This window comes from Pleuronectes platessa, chromosome 9 (assembly GCF_947347685.1).
Source record: "Pleuronectes platessa chromosome 9, fPlePla1.1, whole genome shotgun sequence".
In the NCBI taxonomy this organism is placed as follows: domain Eukaryota; kingdom Metazoa; phylum Chordata; class Actinopteri; order Pleuronectiformes; family Pleuronectidae; genus Pleuronectes; species Pleuronectes platessa.
The window spans coordinates 6,125,126-6,144,028 of record NC_070634.1 but is presented as its reverse complement, the minus strand read 5'-3'; the positions used below and the strand labels follow the sequence as shown (position 1 = coordinate 6,144,028).

The window sequence follows — 18,903 nt, the reverse complement described above, 5'->3', positions numbered from 1 at the left end:
CAAAAATTATATCAAGATAAAGAATCTGTGAGTCACATTTATATTTCTTTGGATTGAAAAATTATATCAAGATAAAAAATCTGTGAGTCACGTGTCACATTTATATTTCTGCTAAGTTTAAAGACTGGTTTTAAACACAAATATGAGGTTGATCAATTATGTGGTGTCCCTCCTCACTGTGCTTGTACAACTCACAAGTATCACATCGATATACATTGAACTTCAATTGAACACATTTATATTGTGATAATTATTGATAGCTACTGTTTTATTGACAAGGCCAAAAACCTGACCGAGATTACCAATATCTGTTGGTCACACATCAGGCTACAGCCTCAAGACAGTTTGCTTAGCTTAGCAGAAACATTAGAAACCGTCAGCTCATGTTTGTCCAGAAACAACCTGCCTACCACACATGAGAAGTTTGCTGGATTCTACAATGGATGTACAAATTCACTTTGTGTAAAAACTAACTAGTACGTAACTACTCTTCCACATCTATCAGCTCGAACTCTCGAAACACTTGCCATTGTTCTGAATGAAACAGAGACGCCAGAGAATTTATATAGAAGCGTACCAGAAAATGGAAGACACTCAACACCAGCATAGAAGCTCAACCTCCACTAGCTATGAGTGCTCGGCCCCAATGCATAGGCTACTTGCGTACCTACAGCGTAGCTTCGACGCAGAAGCATGAACTGGGCTTAAGTTAAGTAGCACAACTCACCCATTTCATACTGTGAAACTACTATGCCAGACACTCATAATGTTTGTGTGATGTGGCTTCAATATATCACTAAAGCTTGGATTGATAGGATGAGAATAAATCTACCAATTGTATGTACAGACCTGCTAGTTCAATGCAGACATGTCATGTGTCATGACTCAGCACTACATCTGTGTCTTTACACACAGACAGTGATGCCAATGTGAATCAGTGCTAGACCTGCTGGTACAAGTCAGCATTTATTTCTTTTGGATGACTCCACTCAGGGTCAGACACACCAGGCTTAGTGGCTGCTCCCTGGAAGCTGAAAACAAATCTAAATCATGTAAGTATAGTATGATTGTTGTGTATGAACATTATTCAAGTGTGTTGAGCACACACACAACTTTGTAAATTGTTTGTGATTGCCTGCTGTTCCCTCCACAGAAGCACTTTACATATGAAGTTAATAAGGTATTTGAAGAGGGTCAATCAGATAAAACAGACAGACACACACACACACACACACACACACACACACACACACACACACACACACACACACACACACACACACACACACACACACACACACACACACAAATAATAAAGACAGTTAGAATGGGTGAAGGGCAACCCTGGCTTTGTCCAGAAGTATCTGAGTCTACTTTCTACCGCCTCTAAGCTCAGCAATCAACACGCCTTCAAGGCTATCTAGTATAAATATATACTATGTGTATATATGGCAAGAATGTGAATATGTTTATTTTTATCCATTTAGGGTCCTGACTAAATAAGTGAGCCTGCTAAAGCTGTACATTAGAGAGAGAGAGAGAGAGAGAGAGAGAGAGAGAGAGAGAGAGAGACAGAGAGAGGGAGAGAGAGGGAGAGAGAGAGAGAGAGCAGCCAATATTAGAAATATATGTTCAAAATTATATTTTTGTCTTATAGGACTTAATAGTGAGCTCATCAGCAAAAGAAAAAAAACCTTTTGGGACAAAACTTGATTCCTTTTTTCCCTGCGCCGGTAATAATGTCATTGTGGCTGGTTTATAATGTTGAATGATCATCTTTAAATGTAGAAACATTATCGTTTGCTGCAGTTTGTGCTGTGTTAATCTGCTCTGCTCTGCTCCTGCTGCCCTCTATCCTTCGCAAACGCAATGCTTATATTGCTTTTCTCAGTCACCATCGGTTGTGCACTTCTTTTCCCTATGCATTGTGGGAAACAATGAGTGGACTACATGGGTTATAAGATATTTCACAAATTTACGGACAGCACTATAAGATGGCAAGCTCACTATATAGTGTGCTGTATAGTGATTAGCGAGGTGATTTCGGACACAGCCCATGGCAGCACATTTTAGTTTTTAATCACAAACATCCTGTGAGTCTTTTAACCCTTTTCCTGAATTCTAGAAACAAATGCACTATCAGTAGTGACATTTAAGATCAGCTATTTGAACCCGTTAATGGTGTGGCCTGGCCTGACTGGGTTCACACAATGCAAACTGATCAGCGAGCAGCAGCCTTGTTATGTGAGGTGGGACAAGCCGGGCGCCTCAGCAGCTCCTTTTGTTTTCCTGCAAAGGAGGAAATGGCCGCATTCCTCACATTACCATGTCCATGGGGTCTGACCAAGCCTCCAGTCTGCTGTTTTACGGGGGGATGACAAGAGGGCACCCAACAGCCAATGATATTTTTTACGTTTAATGGCGGGTTTCTAATGAATAATGTTAGAGCTTGACTGTCCCAATTCATAACCACAACTTTGCTTTACAGACAATGGTTATGAACGATTTATGGGTCAGGAAATAAGAAGAGTTGAAACGTGTGTTGGTGGGATTTTCCTTCGACGGTTGGACAATATTCAGTCTGACAAAATTTGAACAAAGAACACACCAAGTTATAATAATTCTAAATGTATTTGATATTTTCTAGATATACAATGATTCCTGACAGCAGTAGACTTGGGACAACCCGTGTTTTGTTCCTTTTAACAAACTTTAATCAAATGCCTGCAGCCACATTTGAGGACCGCGAGACAACTGGAGTTGAACAACATTTACACAAGCCTGACTCGTGGCATACTACTAAGAAACGGTTTCTCACACCTGGTGACACAAGGAATTCCTCACTTCAGCATAAAAGTCAACAAGTCACCCTGAACCAGCAAGGATATCCAAACAGGACTACGCCTGTGGGTGATGCTGTTTACAGATAAGGCAAGGACAAATATTTTCATGAATGCCCCATGGGCCCAACGCCTCACTGGTTTTCAGTCACTGCAACTTTATCTCGGTTCAGCTACTTTGAACTGGATTTGATTCTCTAAATTTAGAACAGTTTAAATCAGTTTAAATCAGGTTCATGTGTATCAGATCTATAAATTATTCTTTGAGAAATTTGAAATGTTAAAAACACAATCTCACGACGTTAAAGAAAATAAAAAAATAAAATGATTGGGTCTGCCCATTTATTGGGATCCACACCAAAATGTAATGGTTTCCTCCCTGCACCATATAGCATCCTTCCACCAATTCCATGGAAATCCCACCACTTTGATGACGGTAATAATGAATTTCATGACATGACAGTGAAATATGATTTCCCCTGGCTTCATCTTTTATGTTCTGCACATTCATGTATCTGCCTTTATAGACATAAGCATAGACGATAGATCTAAACACTCCCACTATCAAGCAGTGGATCACCAGTTTGAACAAGGTTTATACTGTGACTGTAAAGCAGTTGTAAGCAGATAACTTACTGACTTTGCATTAAAAGAGTTGTAGCTTTATATAAAATAACACATCGTCATGGGGTTTGAACACACTCTGAAACGGTGGCAAGTGACTTTAATTTTTTTTTTATTAATCATCTCGTTTACATTCTGTAATGAGATTGCATTTGGAGTTCAGGTATAAATAACACTACATGGGTGGAACTATTTAATTCCATTCAACTGTTCCAGAGGCGCAAACAAATAGAACTATACAGCTGCCGACTCGCTCTTCTTTTCCGTTCTTTTGCAAACAAGACAAGGATGTGACGCAAGCTGAACAGAGTTAAACAGCCGCCATCAAAAGGTCTCTTTAACTGATTTAAAAGTCCTAACCAACGTGTCACAACTTCTATATTTAACTCTGGTATATCCCAGTATATATTCCAATAAATGAATCGTGGTTTCATAAGCAGTCAGCCCCATGTAGGTGGTATTCATTGCCTAGTGACATTTCATTCACATTTGTATGGCATGTAGAAATCCAAATCCAAATTGAATGTAGACACAACTAAATGTGGATTGTGGTCAAGAAGATCAGAGCATGCAAATAGGCCTTAAGCTTCCGAGTTATTTTGGATTGAAGCCGTCATCCCACAACTCTCAACCGGCACCCAGCTAACATGCCCTGTAGTTTTTGATTTCTACTCACAAGTTAGCAAGCCATATTTCTTATCAAGAAAAAAAATCTAAAAGTACCCTTATATTTTCCCAACTACATGATTGTTTGTTACTAAGCATTTACATTGTGCTTTTAAATGCGTTACCAGTCCCTCTAATGAGGTGACTGTGGCATTTATGCTGTTGACCAAGCCATCTGCTTTAGCCCGGGGTCAGAGAGCAGCTGCTCTGCTGATAGTCATCTCTGCAGCTACACCAACATCCTGCTGTCACATTTGCAAAACAAATCCGTTATGGCCGCTCCAGCATCGATTAAGATGCGGTGCTGCTGACGGCCACACCAAAACACACACACACACATAAACACACGTCACATCACTAAACAGGACGGATTGATATTACCTTGTCAGGTACTGACACACCTGTTACATGGACAGACAACTACATACAAATGTACAGAACTGAAAAAGAAGACTAACAAAGCAGCCTTAATAATGACACTCAATGGATTTTTTACTGTAGCCAGGTTGTCTTGGCAGCCACCTTCAAAGACAGGTGAGCATTGTGCATCAAGTACAATGGAAACGTCCGAGCCAGCAAATCCACACAATGGACAAAGTCATTTTGTCCAGAAGGCTTGGACTGAATCATGAGAGAAAATATTGTAAATGTGATACACATCAAAAACATAGGACCCATTTATTAAGGTTAGTTTAGGTTTGTGGAGTAATAATCAAACACATCAACAATTCAGGAAAGCAGGATTTGTTATACTGTGGAACTTTAGGATATTTTAAAGATAATGATGTATCTAGTAATTATTAAAAGCAAGCTAAACTTGGGTTTACAAGCCTTCTGAATAAAAAAATATGGCACTCAGTTACTATATTAAACAATGTCACTGTGATTGAATGGAATTAAAGACACCAAGCTGACATTTGAGTGGTGTAAAGGATATTGATTCTCGAACAGTCCTTGTTGTCAGTGTTACAGGAACCTTAGGAAGGTCCTAAGCTCAATTTTGCCATTTCAGGAAAACAAGCAACTTGTGTTTGGCTCACAACACAGAGCTTGTGTCAACATACAACAAGAGCATTCTTCTGAATGCTTGAGCTGCTCTGTCAGAATGCTGCCTCATGTTTGTTCAAATTTCCCCACTGTGGGACTATTAAAGGATTCTAATAATTAAAGGATTCTAATAACAAGAAGTGTCAAAAGCAAGTTATAATTTGAGAGATTTAAAAGGGATTCTTTTAGTTTTATCAGTGTAAACATTACATAATCTTTAAAGTAAAAGGCGACTACAGTTTAAGATGTACATTTTCTGACTCATTTACTCTTAGAATCAAATGACAGTATTTAGAGCAGTGTGTTGGGGCTGCAGGCTAAGGGGCAGATGTTGTTAGGAAACAAAGCACACAGAGCAGACGATCTCCTGCCCTCCAGCTCAGAGGCAGATGCACCTGTCAGCCACCCGCCATATGGACTCCTGCAACAAGAATGCAGTGTACGCAAAACAGAGAGCGGTGAGAGTGACTTCAAATATGTTGTTCCATTCAGTGCAAGCTAAATCTACCACCTGTTCCCCACAGAGGGGACCCATTCAAGGGTAATCTTCCCTTTCTCCTGGTCCAAAGCCATTATGGTGAAAGCAGGTGGAAGAAGCATGTGATGATACATCAGCTGCAGGTCACGTACAGTTTATAGAAAATGCTCAGACCGTTTAACCGCACAGCCTTTGTTGCTCATGTCGAAAACGTTCCATTTTAATCTGCGCCATCATTTGTGGATTCAAAGTGACTGTTGCAACAAGTCTGAACGATGAATGTCAGGTTACACAGATGCATGTATGTGCTTGCACTTATAACCTTGCCCTCCCCCTCCCCATCTATACAGGTCTGGCGCAGTCACCATGGAGGCAGATGGCCAGTAAAGGCGTTGCCTCGAGGCCAGATGAGGTCGTCATTTAGTGGAGTGGAGTGGAGTGGAGTGGAGCGCCAAATCTGCTCATCAGCCAGTGGACTGAGATGGATTTCCTCAGTGCTTGAAGCTAGAAATGGCTGAACCGAGAGCAGGTGGTGGACCACGGGCCAAATACCTAACTGCCCTGGAACTGTAAGGCAAGGGTTAAACACTGGGATTTCCATTTTCTAACCGGGAAAAAACTGGAATAAGAAATAAGAATAAATGTATTTACCTGAGCAGATTTGCAGTGTCCCTTTTTTTTATACATATCTTTGGGCATCTATTACTTATAAACAGCTGAGGTATTCAGCTCAAGAATAGTTCTTTTATTTTCAACATTAAATCAGTTTAAGACTTGCAGGAGTTGCTGTTGCATTAGGACAATTCACTTGGCACTAACCATTTCGACCAGTATTGTTTAATTTGTTTTTTACAAATTAAAAGTACAGTATGTTCACCAGTCATGTGCATATTTGACAAATAATTATTGAAAACATTTACTCAGTTATTTGTGTGTGGGTTATGAATGTGCGATATTATAGACATTTTCTGTTATAAATCTACCTGTAAATGTAAAATTTTTTAGAGGAATTAGCAATTTAATAAATTTCTCAGATGATGCACTCTGTGTTTGCCCCTTGTCCATTGAAGCACCTAGTGACAACCCAATTTCCTTAATTGTGCTCAAACAAATCCAATAATGTTTTACATGATAATAGTCAAAAAGATGTGATTATTTAGCATTTTAACTAAAAGATAAATAGGGGTCCATTGCCATATATGTGACTGTTCAGGTTATGTCTAGATATATTATTTGTTGAATACGCTAGCAGAGGTTATTGTCTGAGAGCAGTGCCTGACACTGTTTCCTATGTCTGCCCCCACCTCTGTCCCAAATGTCTGACTTTGTGTTTCTGGCAATTTGCTCCCATTGTGCGGCACTTCCTGATACGAGGCACTCTGGAAGACTGGGCTCAGTCAACTGCAAAGGAATGTGACATTCCTTTCTAAAATTGCGGATGTTTCTTTGGATTTCTGAGGCCGATTTCTGGCGTATTTCCCTGTGGTGTCTGGAGAAAGTGTTTCCGGACAGACACACAAGTGAACACAAGAGCGTATACCCTAAACTTTGTGCTTGATTCACTGCAACAGACTGCTGGGCGCCAACAAAGTATTTATTTTAACTACACACCAGTACATATTATTGTTCTTTTGTCCTTGGGTATCAACATTTAATATCTTAGTGTAGCTTAATGCATTAATAGAGTAAATATATAAATCCCCAAAACAAAAGTCAGGCTATATTTAAACAGGACATTTGTTTATAGTTATCATATATAGTTTTCCTAGTTAGAAAATGAAATTGAACATAATATTTATATTTCCATCTTGGACCATCTGGACTTTCCCCTTCATTAAATAAATGAAGGTAACTTTATCATTAATGCTTGTAACGGACTTTCCATGTTACGCTCTACAATGGTGGCTGAGGTTATACTGGTTGTTTCCTTCCGGAAGTGGGTCGGGTGATAGGTGTGTCCCCTGCAAACTGAGCCACAAGGTGTAGGACCGGAAAATCTTCCCCCAGGAGTTGAGACGCCGCTCGCTGCGTCATCAACAGTCAACTAACGCTATTACAGTGACAAACAATATCAACCAATGTTATCATATTAACAACCAACATTATAAGAGTGACGTATCTCACAACTGCAGGACAGATTGATCTATTGAGCGTGTTTACATCGGTTGTTTCAATGCAACAATGGTCCTGTCCATAGAACATGTGAGCCTCTTTTAAACAGAGATTCTACTATACTGCCATTAAAAAGATCCTTCGTTATAAAGACTTTGTTTGTTTACCCTGAACCAAACAAAACCGGCATAATGCTGGCCCAGTTTGGGATTTGAGACATCTCTGCGCTTCCGAATCAGATGGGTGACATGTAACAACAGCGTCAGTGTCCTGTCTCCCCGTGCCAGCTCCCCCTTTAACACAGCTGTCGCTCAGTTCTCCTGCTGTTGGCATAAAGGCGGAATAATCCTGACCCCCATTCTGTGTCCATGTCATGCAGGACAGTGAGGCAGAATAAAGACTACATTCCCGCCATGAACGGGACAAGAATTTTGGTGCCAGACAGGTGGTGCAAGTCTGCTTTTTGGAGCATAGCTTTAATGCTCCAGCAAACCTACAAAAATAAATCAGTCATTATGGCAATATTGATTATAGCAACTTTACACAAAAGCTGCTTTCAGACATTCACTGAACTCTGGATTATCTTCTGAAATTCTCCAGAGAAACTATTAAAAACTCAGGTGTATATCCGAATGAAATGGAAATTCGATGTTGTTGTGAACGTGTCCGACCAGAGAATCTCCTGATGCCTTGTTCATGTGAGAAAGGGTAACTACGGAAAAAGTTCCGACCTAAGTGTGCAGACATTTTTATGATTGAAAAAAGCTATTTTGTGACCTCTCAGATTTACTTCAGGACCCTTTCAGGGGTCCCAGCCTCCAGATTGCAGAACCATAGCTTTGAAACAGAGATGTGTGCATATCACGATCTTTCATATTTCAAAGTAAAATCTCAGCCTCGTTAAAAAGGGAAAAAACTATCATGTGTTGTATTTTTGAAAATAATTGGTAATTCTGGCCATATTGAAAAATTACTAGTCTAACACTTTGATGTCCTATCTGACCCTCAAAACTATTTGTATTTCTATGAAAGTATTTAAATAAACACCGTCAACATCAACTACAGATTCAGTAAGTCAGTAATGACAAGGAAATCCACAGTTTTGAACATGAAGTGCTGGTATGAGATGTGCTGTATTTTCCTTCTCTCTGTGAAAGGCTGAAAAGCTGAATCTACTCTGAGTTCCACCTGTTGTCGAGGGCCTCTGCATGTCGACGTCTGAATAATGAGCAAACCACTTAATATTTATTGATGACACTGTTTCAGCAAAGAACTTTGATAGATGCAGGTCTCTCTGAACAAACAAAGAGAGGCCACCGGCTTGTTGTGATAACCTCTCTCTCTCCAGATGGTAGACTGGAGTTAAAGGGAGAAATGAGACAGGGGAGTGGAGGGGTCAGACGTGAGGAAATCCCACCCTGGCCTCAGCAGATAGACAGGAAGCCTTTCCATTTGCATACAAACTCGCTCTCAGTGGAGCAGCATGTGCAGCTCGGGGTGAGCGCGTTAAAAGCGTGGGAGGGAGACCTGCACACCCATGATAGTGCATTGTCAAGTGGCCATTACGTGCCTGACGAAATCCACAGGCCTTGACTGCAGAGACAGAGGAGCTACGATAAAGAGGAACAATTTATGTTAAAGCCAGTAGGGCCTTTATTTCCAGTGAGATTGCAGTGATGAGAAGCAGACATCTAATCAGACTGGGAACTTCTTCACTTAATCTACAATGCTTGAACAGCTCATCCTTCACAACACTGAGAACACAATATAAAAAGCATCATCAGATTAATCATATTAATACATATCGTACACTACAGGACTTTAAACACCTCAAACAATCACACATCACAACTCACAATCTGTTTGTGTAAAGAATGAATACAACACATTCTTAGCCGCCATTTGCATATTTTAAAGCTCTGTCCCTTCTCAGTCAGTCGCGCTAAAACTGTCTGACTGAGGCATTTTTATCTCTATAATCTACCAAGTAATTCAACATCATCTGCCTGTGGAAAGAATGTCTTGCAGAACTGTAAAATGATTGGCTTCACCCTTGGTATGAGTATTGTTTATTGCCAAGGGAAATGAAATGCCGACTTTAGTGCAATTTCGACATGCGATACGTTCAATATTAATAAAGATGAAATAAACAGGCGACCAGTCCTCTGCAGCATTCAGTGGGGGCAGTGTATCTTCAGTTTATGGACTGAGTTCAACATGTCTCCTACAGCCTCTGACCAACTATAGCAATGGTCTGCAACTTGGTCAAACTGCGTGTGTTACCTGCCACCACATCATTTTGATATAACTTGATATTCTAATTTCACCATAACGGACTTATTGAGACACTCAAGGTACTTTCAAGGTCCTTCACTTCCTGTTTGGCTATTTGTCTTGAAAGTAAAAGAATTTTAATGGAGCCGTATTACAGAGCTTTTATTTGAAAAGTTGTGAATTTGACTCTGATGTTGACAGCTTAACAGACCTCCGATGTGTAGAGAAACAACACAAGTTCAGTAAATCATTCAAACTTACATATATAAACCACACATGTGAACAGTAATAAAACTAATTCACTCATTTAATTAAAAACACTGACTTTAAAATCTTCATTGCAAATTAACCAGGTAGGATGAACACAAACTTTTATAACTTCACACTGCACCATAGACTGTTTATAAAAAGTAGAACTGTTATCACCGGTGAAGAGAACAGGCAGGTTTAGAATGGCCACTGCACACTGTTTAAACAACCATGTAGATGTACAAATCATTAAAAGTGCCTGACACATATTGCTGAATCAACAGAACAAAGAAAGTACAACTGCGAGAAACAGTTGATTTATGACAGAGTCACCCTGCAGAGTGATCACCACAGGTGACGACAATTTCCCCTCTGATCTCCAACAACACTGACAATTTTATGACTTGAGCAATTAAAGACTTAAACACACAGAAGCACTGGAGTTGACTCAGGCATGTAAGTTAAGGTAAGCCGTTTAGGGTCAATACTGTTTTGAGTCTGACTGAGAAGGTATTTGAATCAGCTCTGCAGATTCTGGATGAGGTAGGAACGTGCAACTTTCAAGCTGCTGCGCTGAGGCAAACCCAGTGCTTTGCTGAGTGGCACTAAATGTGGAGTTTCATTTGGGGAAAGGGAAGTAAGAGACATTATGTAAGAGGATTATTGAGTGATACAGAGTTTGGCAACAGTGAAATGATTGAAGCTTCCTGCATAGTTCAGTGGCAGTTTGAGGAGGTGTGTGTTCTTGGAATGGATGATTGGAAAAAAAAAAGAATCCTTTTTAGTTAGAGTAATCTTGATAACAGAGCTGTTATCTCCCCCCACCTCCTTGTGAAGTGACAACAGCTGCCTGTATGTAATGAAGCGAGAAGTCTTCTTACCTCTCGACAACCGAGAGTGCACACATTCTTACACCATCCTCCACAGTATCTGATTAGTCGGGAGAATAATATGAAAACAAACATTCTTGCACAAATTCTTCATGCTACATGAGATAACTGGTGTGTGATAAGATAGAGAACTTTCTGTGTGTGGTTTTTGGACTCACAAGCAAAAGTGTGGGAAAGCTAATTTTCACAGACTGTTTGACACGATCAAACTAATTCTTTTCATCAAACCAAATGCTGCAGGATTGGGACATGAGGCAAACGGTGAAATCATTTGAAAAATATGTGGACATTTGTCAGCATATTTTATATCCAAATCTGAAGTAACTCTGGAAAAATACAATCATCTAGAAACCACTGGTTCCGCAGCTTTTTACCTCAGCAATGTTAGGAATGTCCCCTCATCACCCAAAGAGTGAGGCTATTTTATATCAAGTAGTTTCATTTTTATCCAAGGTAGATACCTCATGAGAGGACTCGTTGATACTGTTGCATATGTACAAAACGAAGTATGACAAATACAAAGGCTACATCGCTTCTCACACAAAGGTTTGGATCTGTAATGAACTTGAAAGGAAAATTACTGCACTTGTACACAAACTGTGACCCACGTGTACAAATATCTTGAAGATGTCAGACATAAGGTGGTAAATTGTACTGAAATTGTAGATCCTATTTATTATAAACATCAAACAAGCAGTGTTATTTGTGTAATTAATAATTGTATGAGATGTAATGCTGCATTCCAGACCATTCGGATGTTTGAATTTTCCAACCTATAACTATAAAAGTGCTGTAAAATGAAATGTCCTCTGCTTTGTTTATGTATGTAAGAAGGCTGCACTGGTCACAGTTGAATTGTCTCATCACGAGAATAAAATAGCAATCAGCTTCTCACGGTCAGCCAGTTGTAACTCAGAAGTCGTAACTCAGAACTCAGAAATATCCAAGTTCTGAGTGGTCTGGAATGCGGCATTAATCCACCTAAAGCTAATTATGCTCACTTACCATTAAATAGAGATGCACATAGCAGATTGATTCATCTTGTCTTTATTTACATTTTTACATTGTGTCTTCAAGAACTGAGTAAAATCTTCAGAAAAAAATGTCAATTTCCAAAGTTACAGTTAATCCTGAGGGAGACATAAACGTCTGACAAACTGTTGTTGACTCCATAGTCAGGAGACTTCATAGTTTGGTGAAGAATGTGGAGGAAATATTTCATCCACTAGTGTTTGAGATATTCCAATCTAGAGAAAAGCAGTGAACAATCCAAAACTGATTGAAAGGAATCATCCATACATTATCTATGCCACAACCGAGAGTGAACAAAAAACAAACATATATTGTATATAAAGATGGATGACGATTCTCTTCTTCCTACTTACAAAAATGATGCCAATATATCCTGGATACAGGTGCCGCCATCTTGTGCTTTTGACGAATATGGAGCTAGAATCTACTCAGGAAGTGACTGTGGTAACGAAGTCCCGCAGATAAACAGGCTCAACCAATCAGGAGTCAGTCTAAGCTGTCAATCAAGACATTTCATCCTTTTTTTAGAACATCAAATAACAAATTAAAACCAAACTTACTGGTAAAATGAACAGTTGAATATACATCAGGGCGATAAGAATCTTCTCCATCTTCAGAAAAGCTTTATGACTCTCACCTTTTAGTTTGGTCCATGTCCTATCAGCTAACATGGTGGAGGTGAGGGTAATATGACCTATACTGCAACCAACCAACAGGGGGCAATCAAGATGATTTCGTTTCTCTTTTGGGGGCTCGCATGTCCTGAATGTTTTTTGATAAAACTTGAATCAGGCACTGACTCATATTTCTGCAGTATGGTGGAAAGATGTAGCCTGACGTTGTCAGACTCACAATTCTAGAATGTGAGTCTGAGACCGCTCCATTGGGCTGTGATTATGGGGCGTGTTTCAACTGACCAGGAAGTAAAATTCTTCTTCGCTCAATTGGATAGACCTACAACCAATCAGAGCAACGTAGTATGTGACGTATGCTAAGCAACGCATTGTGAGTTATTTACTAACGCCGGGTTCACACCGGACGCTTCAGCGCAGCGCCAAGCCTTAAATAACAGCTGGCTCCCATCCACTCCCATGTTAAAACTTTGTGCCGGTCACACCGGAGGCTGAAGCACCGCGAGGCAGCCTTGGCGCAGTTCGGTGCTTCAGCCTCCGGTGTGACTGGCACAAAGCCGTGAAGCGATCTACTGGATCAACGGGTGATATTATTAGCGCTGCCCGGCGGTTCAGCGTCGCTTCATTGTCCGTTGTGAACAGCCAAGCGCCGGGGCGATAGGGATTAGCGCGGTGCTTTGGCGTCGCCTCCACGTTCTGTGTTCCTCTTTCAAAATGAATGCGCTGTCGATGTCTTCTAAAACAGACTCAATGGCAGCATCTACACATCTCAGCTCGCCAGCGGCAGGCATGTTTGTTGAAAACGAATTCAACCCAAGGGCACTTTGATGAAGTGGTTGATTACGTTACCGTTGATCATCTGTCAATCATCGTATAAAGCCCGCCCTGACAATCTGATTGCCCCGGTCGGGCATAATTTTTCCTCAACGGAGCGACCCCAGACCGAACTGCCCGACCTAAAATGTTGTGGGCGGGGCTAAGTTCGTCTGGTATCCAGGCTAGGAAAGATGAGGAAGTTTTGGGGAATTGAAAAAAGTACGGGCGTCACTTCCTTGAAAAGACGCCCTTAGCTGTTTAATTCACTCCCAGGGAAAGAATGTAAACCGACTCTTCCTATGGCTGATTCATCAGCGTGACCCACAATGCCTGTGTGCTGCAGATTCTAATCAGTCCCCCCCCCCCCCCCCCCCTTTTCCTGGTTTCTTTTCTAGACATATCAAGTATATCACAACTCTCACAGACTGAATGGCACCCAACACTGAATCTGAAATAATCCTCTGATTTCATGTGTCAGTTTTGTTTGGGTGGAAAAACCTGGCAAGTGCCATTTAAATGTTTGTGTGTTTGCCTCAGTTTCTAATGATGTAGTTTCAGCTGCAACAACATGCAAATGAAAACAGTGTCAAGATGATGGACAAGCCCATGAGCATCTCTGATATGAGCTGCTGCGTCCCACAATGCACTGCAGCGAGTCTTTGAACCACCAAAGTAAAGTTATCTGGAAAATGTCACCAAGCTCTGAGTCCAAACAATATCAGTCGAGATCAGTGAACATTTTGCCTAGACGATGTTTTAATATATGATCAGGGAAAAACCTTAATTTTCAATTTGTACTTCAAGTTGTTAATGAATAAGAATTAACATTGTTACTGTTGTTGATATATTGATGCTATCTTCAGTAAAAGAGTCTGATTCAACCTATGGACTAAATTCACGCTGACGTTAATATAGCTACTGATCCAACTCAATGTTTTACCAGAGTCAGAAGATGACAACTGTGGTGAACCAACGTGATGGGAGACACTTCATCATCCATCCATTATCTAAACCACTCATGCTTTGAGGGGGCTGGAGTCTCTGGTTCTTGTGGATAAACTGTATGATAAACACCTGCGGTGCATTTCATTCTTCTAACCCTAACCCCTCATCAAATTTGAATCAAATATTAAAGTGACCTCATATAAAACTTTAAAAAATGTATGTAAACTGTATGTACCTATATGTACATTTGTGACTTTGATCTAAACCAAGCGTATCCATTGCAACATTACACCATAATAAGACTAAAATAAAATAAAACATTTTCACCACTTTCAAATTCTTACTTTCCTAACCCTAACCCTAACCCTAAACCTAACCCTAACCTAACCCTAACCCTAACCCTTGAGCATGTTAAAGCCCTCAAAAAGCCAATTAATTTGCCTGAAAAATAATTAATTTGCTTTTTAAATAATCCTTAGAATTTCAACAGGGCTTCACTGTCTGTCAGTGCCTGTCAGTGCTAAGGCCCTAAATATATTCTTTCAAATACTTCACCATTCGTGTCAAAAGTAAAGTGTACATAAATGTAGGATGACGTCACTGCCCACACCTCAGTCGTGCGGCACAAAGCGCTGCACTGAGGTTAACCCCTGCATGTCATTGCATAAGAAACGGGGGGAGAAGCTGTGGTGAGCCGGGGATGTTGTAGTTGCAGGGGGATCTGCAAACTAATTACACGAGATGACCAAAACCAATGCCCTCATTAGCCTTGAATGGACAAGGAATGTTCTACACAATTTTTACATAACGGGACCCGGCATCAAAGTGTGCACGTACCAAGTGCATCAGAGGATTCCTGCCCTGAATGGGCTCAATATCAACAGAGACAATGCTCCATTTTTTACCAAAGATTGATTTCATTGAAGACTGAGCTGTGGTATCTGGCCTCCATGAAACTGTAGAGGGACTTTACACTCATGAGAGTTCATCCCACCTCAAGTATGATTACGATTGTTTTCTGAGCTCATTTTGTTACAGCCTCTAAAAGCTAGTATGTAAAGCCATCAGCATTGAACCTGCAACTAAACAGTCAGCTGGTACCTCAACAGGCAGCTCTCCTCCATCTGCATCCTGAATGTCCAACTGCTCTACACAGTTCCAGTCTCAGCCATCGTTTACCGGCTCTGACCGCATGCTGCATCCCCAGCTCCTGTCAGTGCACACTGAGGATCAGCTCCCACCTCTGCTGCCTCACTCCTTCACCAAACAGTGCTCAATACTACGCCTCAAAAACCAGTCAGTGAAAACGTCAACCTCTTCTTAAGCTTCTTCCTCCACAAGCTGCAGTTCTCACATACAACCACTCTTCTAAAGCCTTGAGCAGCCAGCATCTGCTTCTACCTGTATTACAGCCTGTAAGCTGATATTCATCTTTAAACCACAGTCCGAATTTGAAATAATTTATCATTTACTTGTCCTTCTTTAACAGCATGGTCATTTTTCTGTGCGCAATCAAACTTTTCTCAGACTTTCAGCTGTCATCATTCAGCAGCGGCACTCAAAGCACCTAAAGCCTTCATCAACCAGCATCTTAATCACCTCAATGCATTTCAAGCCTTTTTGATTAGGAAGAAAGATCTAGAGGGCCACACACCTGGCAGCAGCGGGCACTGAACACTGACAGCTCTAAAGAGGGATCCAGAATTGGCCTTAGTCTTTTCTACGTTTGAATCGAATACGAATGACACGAGAAACCAGAGTTTGAAGTTTGACTTACAGTAGTGCAGGGAGCTGCAGAATCAAGAGTAACAAAAGCCGAAACTCAGGTAGAGAACAGTACAGGAGACATCGAGGGAGTACACCTTGTTCACAGCAGCCATTTTGACACGAAATATGTAAACACAGGTGAGTCAGGGTCTATCTTAAATAATGTGATTGTAGCAAAAGGGTTTACCTACCGTTTCATGTCAAAATGTGGGTCGTGAAAAAAGGTCTAAAGAACCAAACGGAAGAGCTGATTAAAACGTTATGTTATCTGGGACATCGTTTGCAATTTTGAATCCTGCAACTTATTCCGATATCAGTTTTACACATAAGTTCCACATATTGTACCTTCCTGTAACTCTTGAGATGAATTTGAACCACATCAGAAGAAAAAAGGGAGATAGCATTCCGAAAAGACATGACACAGGTTTTAGTGTTGTTTTTGCCTAAATGTGATCATCTGGGACGGTCACATTGTATCTGGGACACTTGTATCAGGCTTTAAAAAACCCTAAATTATCTTGCCCCATGCAGGCCAAGCTCAGTATTACCAATTTTTTAAAAAGCATTCCGAAAAAAAAACAAGGAAATGCATTAATTCACATTAACATCACATTGCAAGTCATATTTCTTTTCATTAATAACTCATTGCCAAATAAAGAAACTGTAATATTAATTTGAAACATTCAATTAAAGGTGTATCACATTAAAAAACAAAACAATCAACAGCGAGCAACAACAACAGGTTAATCATTCTTTAATCCATCATTCGGGGCGACTCAGGGAACAAACACTCCTTGCAGGTGAGAGACCATCATCATCATGGATCAGCCCATTGTCTTCTCCACATGTTTAGGTAACCCAAAGGCTGCAGACCACAGGACAGACTTGTGGATCATCTCTGTCCAACAGAGCAAACTGATTACGTGCTAGCTATTAGTTTAAACAGACAGGGACAGACTGTATTTACCATCAATGCTACATCTCTTTAGCTGTTGTTTATCATTGTCTTACTTCAATCCCTAAATGTATATCTCCCACATTTATAGAACTTAAACGACTGTCCCAGATTACCCAAAGCATGTTGTCCCACATTATCAATCAAATTTCCTAAAGTGGGACAACTAAGAAAATGTTTGATAAAAAAAAACTAAATTCCAGGTATACAGAGGTCAGTAACGGGAATCACAAGGGCAAGAAACAGGACAAAGACAGGAGCAGGAGATGCACAAGGAAAAGAGTTTCAAAACAAAACAGAAACTCAGGAAAACACAAAGACGAATCTAAATAAACAAAACAGTGTCCGATCACAAAGAGAGTCTGACACATAAAAATCACATGACCACATGAATCCTTTTAGACCACTTTGTATATATAGACCATGTGACAACAACTACATCATCATCATGACAGGTAAGCAGACTCCATACATGAGGACGTCTACAGCTGTTGAACTGGACAGGATGTCCACACAATTGGGTCTGGACTTTCTCCTGAGTTTGTCTTTCACACATGAACAAAGCAGAGAGACATTGCAACAACACAGACATCTCCTGTGTTCAGGTGAGGGGCGGAGCAGCAGGCAGGAGGCGGACGTCACGTATTCATTCTGCAGAGAAGATCAAGTGTTGGTTATCATTTGTTCTTAGTTGTTTTGTTCTTTGTTAGAAGTGTCATCAACACACACACTCACTCGCGGGGAATCCTGCGGAGGATCTCCTTCTGTGTTCTCAGATCAAATCATTGGTAACTTGGAGTTTTGACCAGGGGGCTGGCCTGAAGGAACTCCGGAGAAAGTCCGGAGCCTCCCATTCGAACATTTGCTTCCTCACATACGACCCCTCTTCATCATCATTATCCAGAGATCAGTGCATATCTGGAAGCAGCTTATTATATGTGTCTGAAAGCTTCTGGAACAACTGAAAGGGAAAACTGGCATCAGGACTTGAGACTAATTGTGTCAAGTCAGAGTAAAAGATCTCCACTTTTCTCCCAGCACTAGTTCCATGCTCCAGTACACAAACAGACACACTGTAAGTGGGACACTGGCGTACATGTAAACAGCTCATTGTGATTTAGAGGAATGAGTCTCTTCCTCTTGGCCTCTCTGGCACTGTTCCCTTGGCACCGAGCGGGCCGGTAAGATTGTGCCCCTCTGCCTCCGCAGCATTCCAAGTATCCTGCAGCGAATGTCCGGAGTCCGACTGCACGGGCCGCATCCTGCACCCACTCCCCTCAACCCCACCCGCCTGCAGAACAATGAAACATTCCCATCGAATAATAAGGGACAGGGACGGCGCTGGAAGTGGGACATGGACACATGCGAAGCACGTCAGGCATGTTCTCTGAGGCCCCACGGTGGAATGTGCAAACAAGAATGTACGCAGGCTGCAACACCTCTTGGAAAAATTTTCTTATCTTCTTAAGGAAGTTCAGCAAATCTTAAAGTCGTGTTCATCATGTTGGTCGAGGTGCAACAGCATTAGACGGGAGAAGTTCATCACTGAGGAGCAACGGGAATCTGGAGACACATC

General features: G+C 40.9%; 1 long non-coding RNA gene across 1 annotated transcript; it reads left to right on the top strand.

The window, feature by feature from the left end:
- The first annotated feature begins 5,516 nt into the window (after nucleotides 1-5,516).
- On the top strand, nucleotides 5,517-6,310 carry LOC128448616 (uncharacterized). The gene is made up of 2 exons (XR_008339770.1): nucleotides 5,517-5,635; nucleotides 6,006-6,310. It is a non-coding gene; the product is annotated as an uncharacterized LOC128448616 (long non-coding RNA).
- The last annotated feature ends 12,593 nt before the right edge of the window (nucleotides 6,311-18,903 follow it).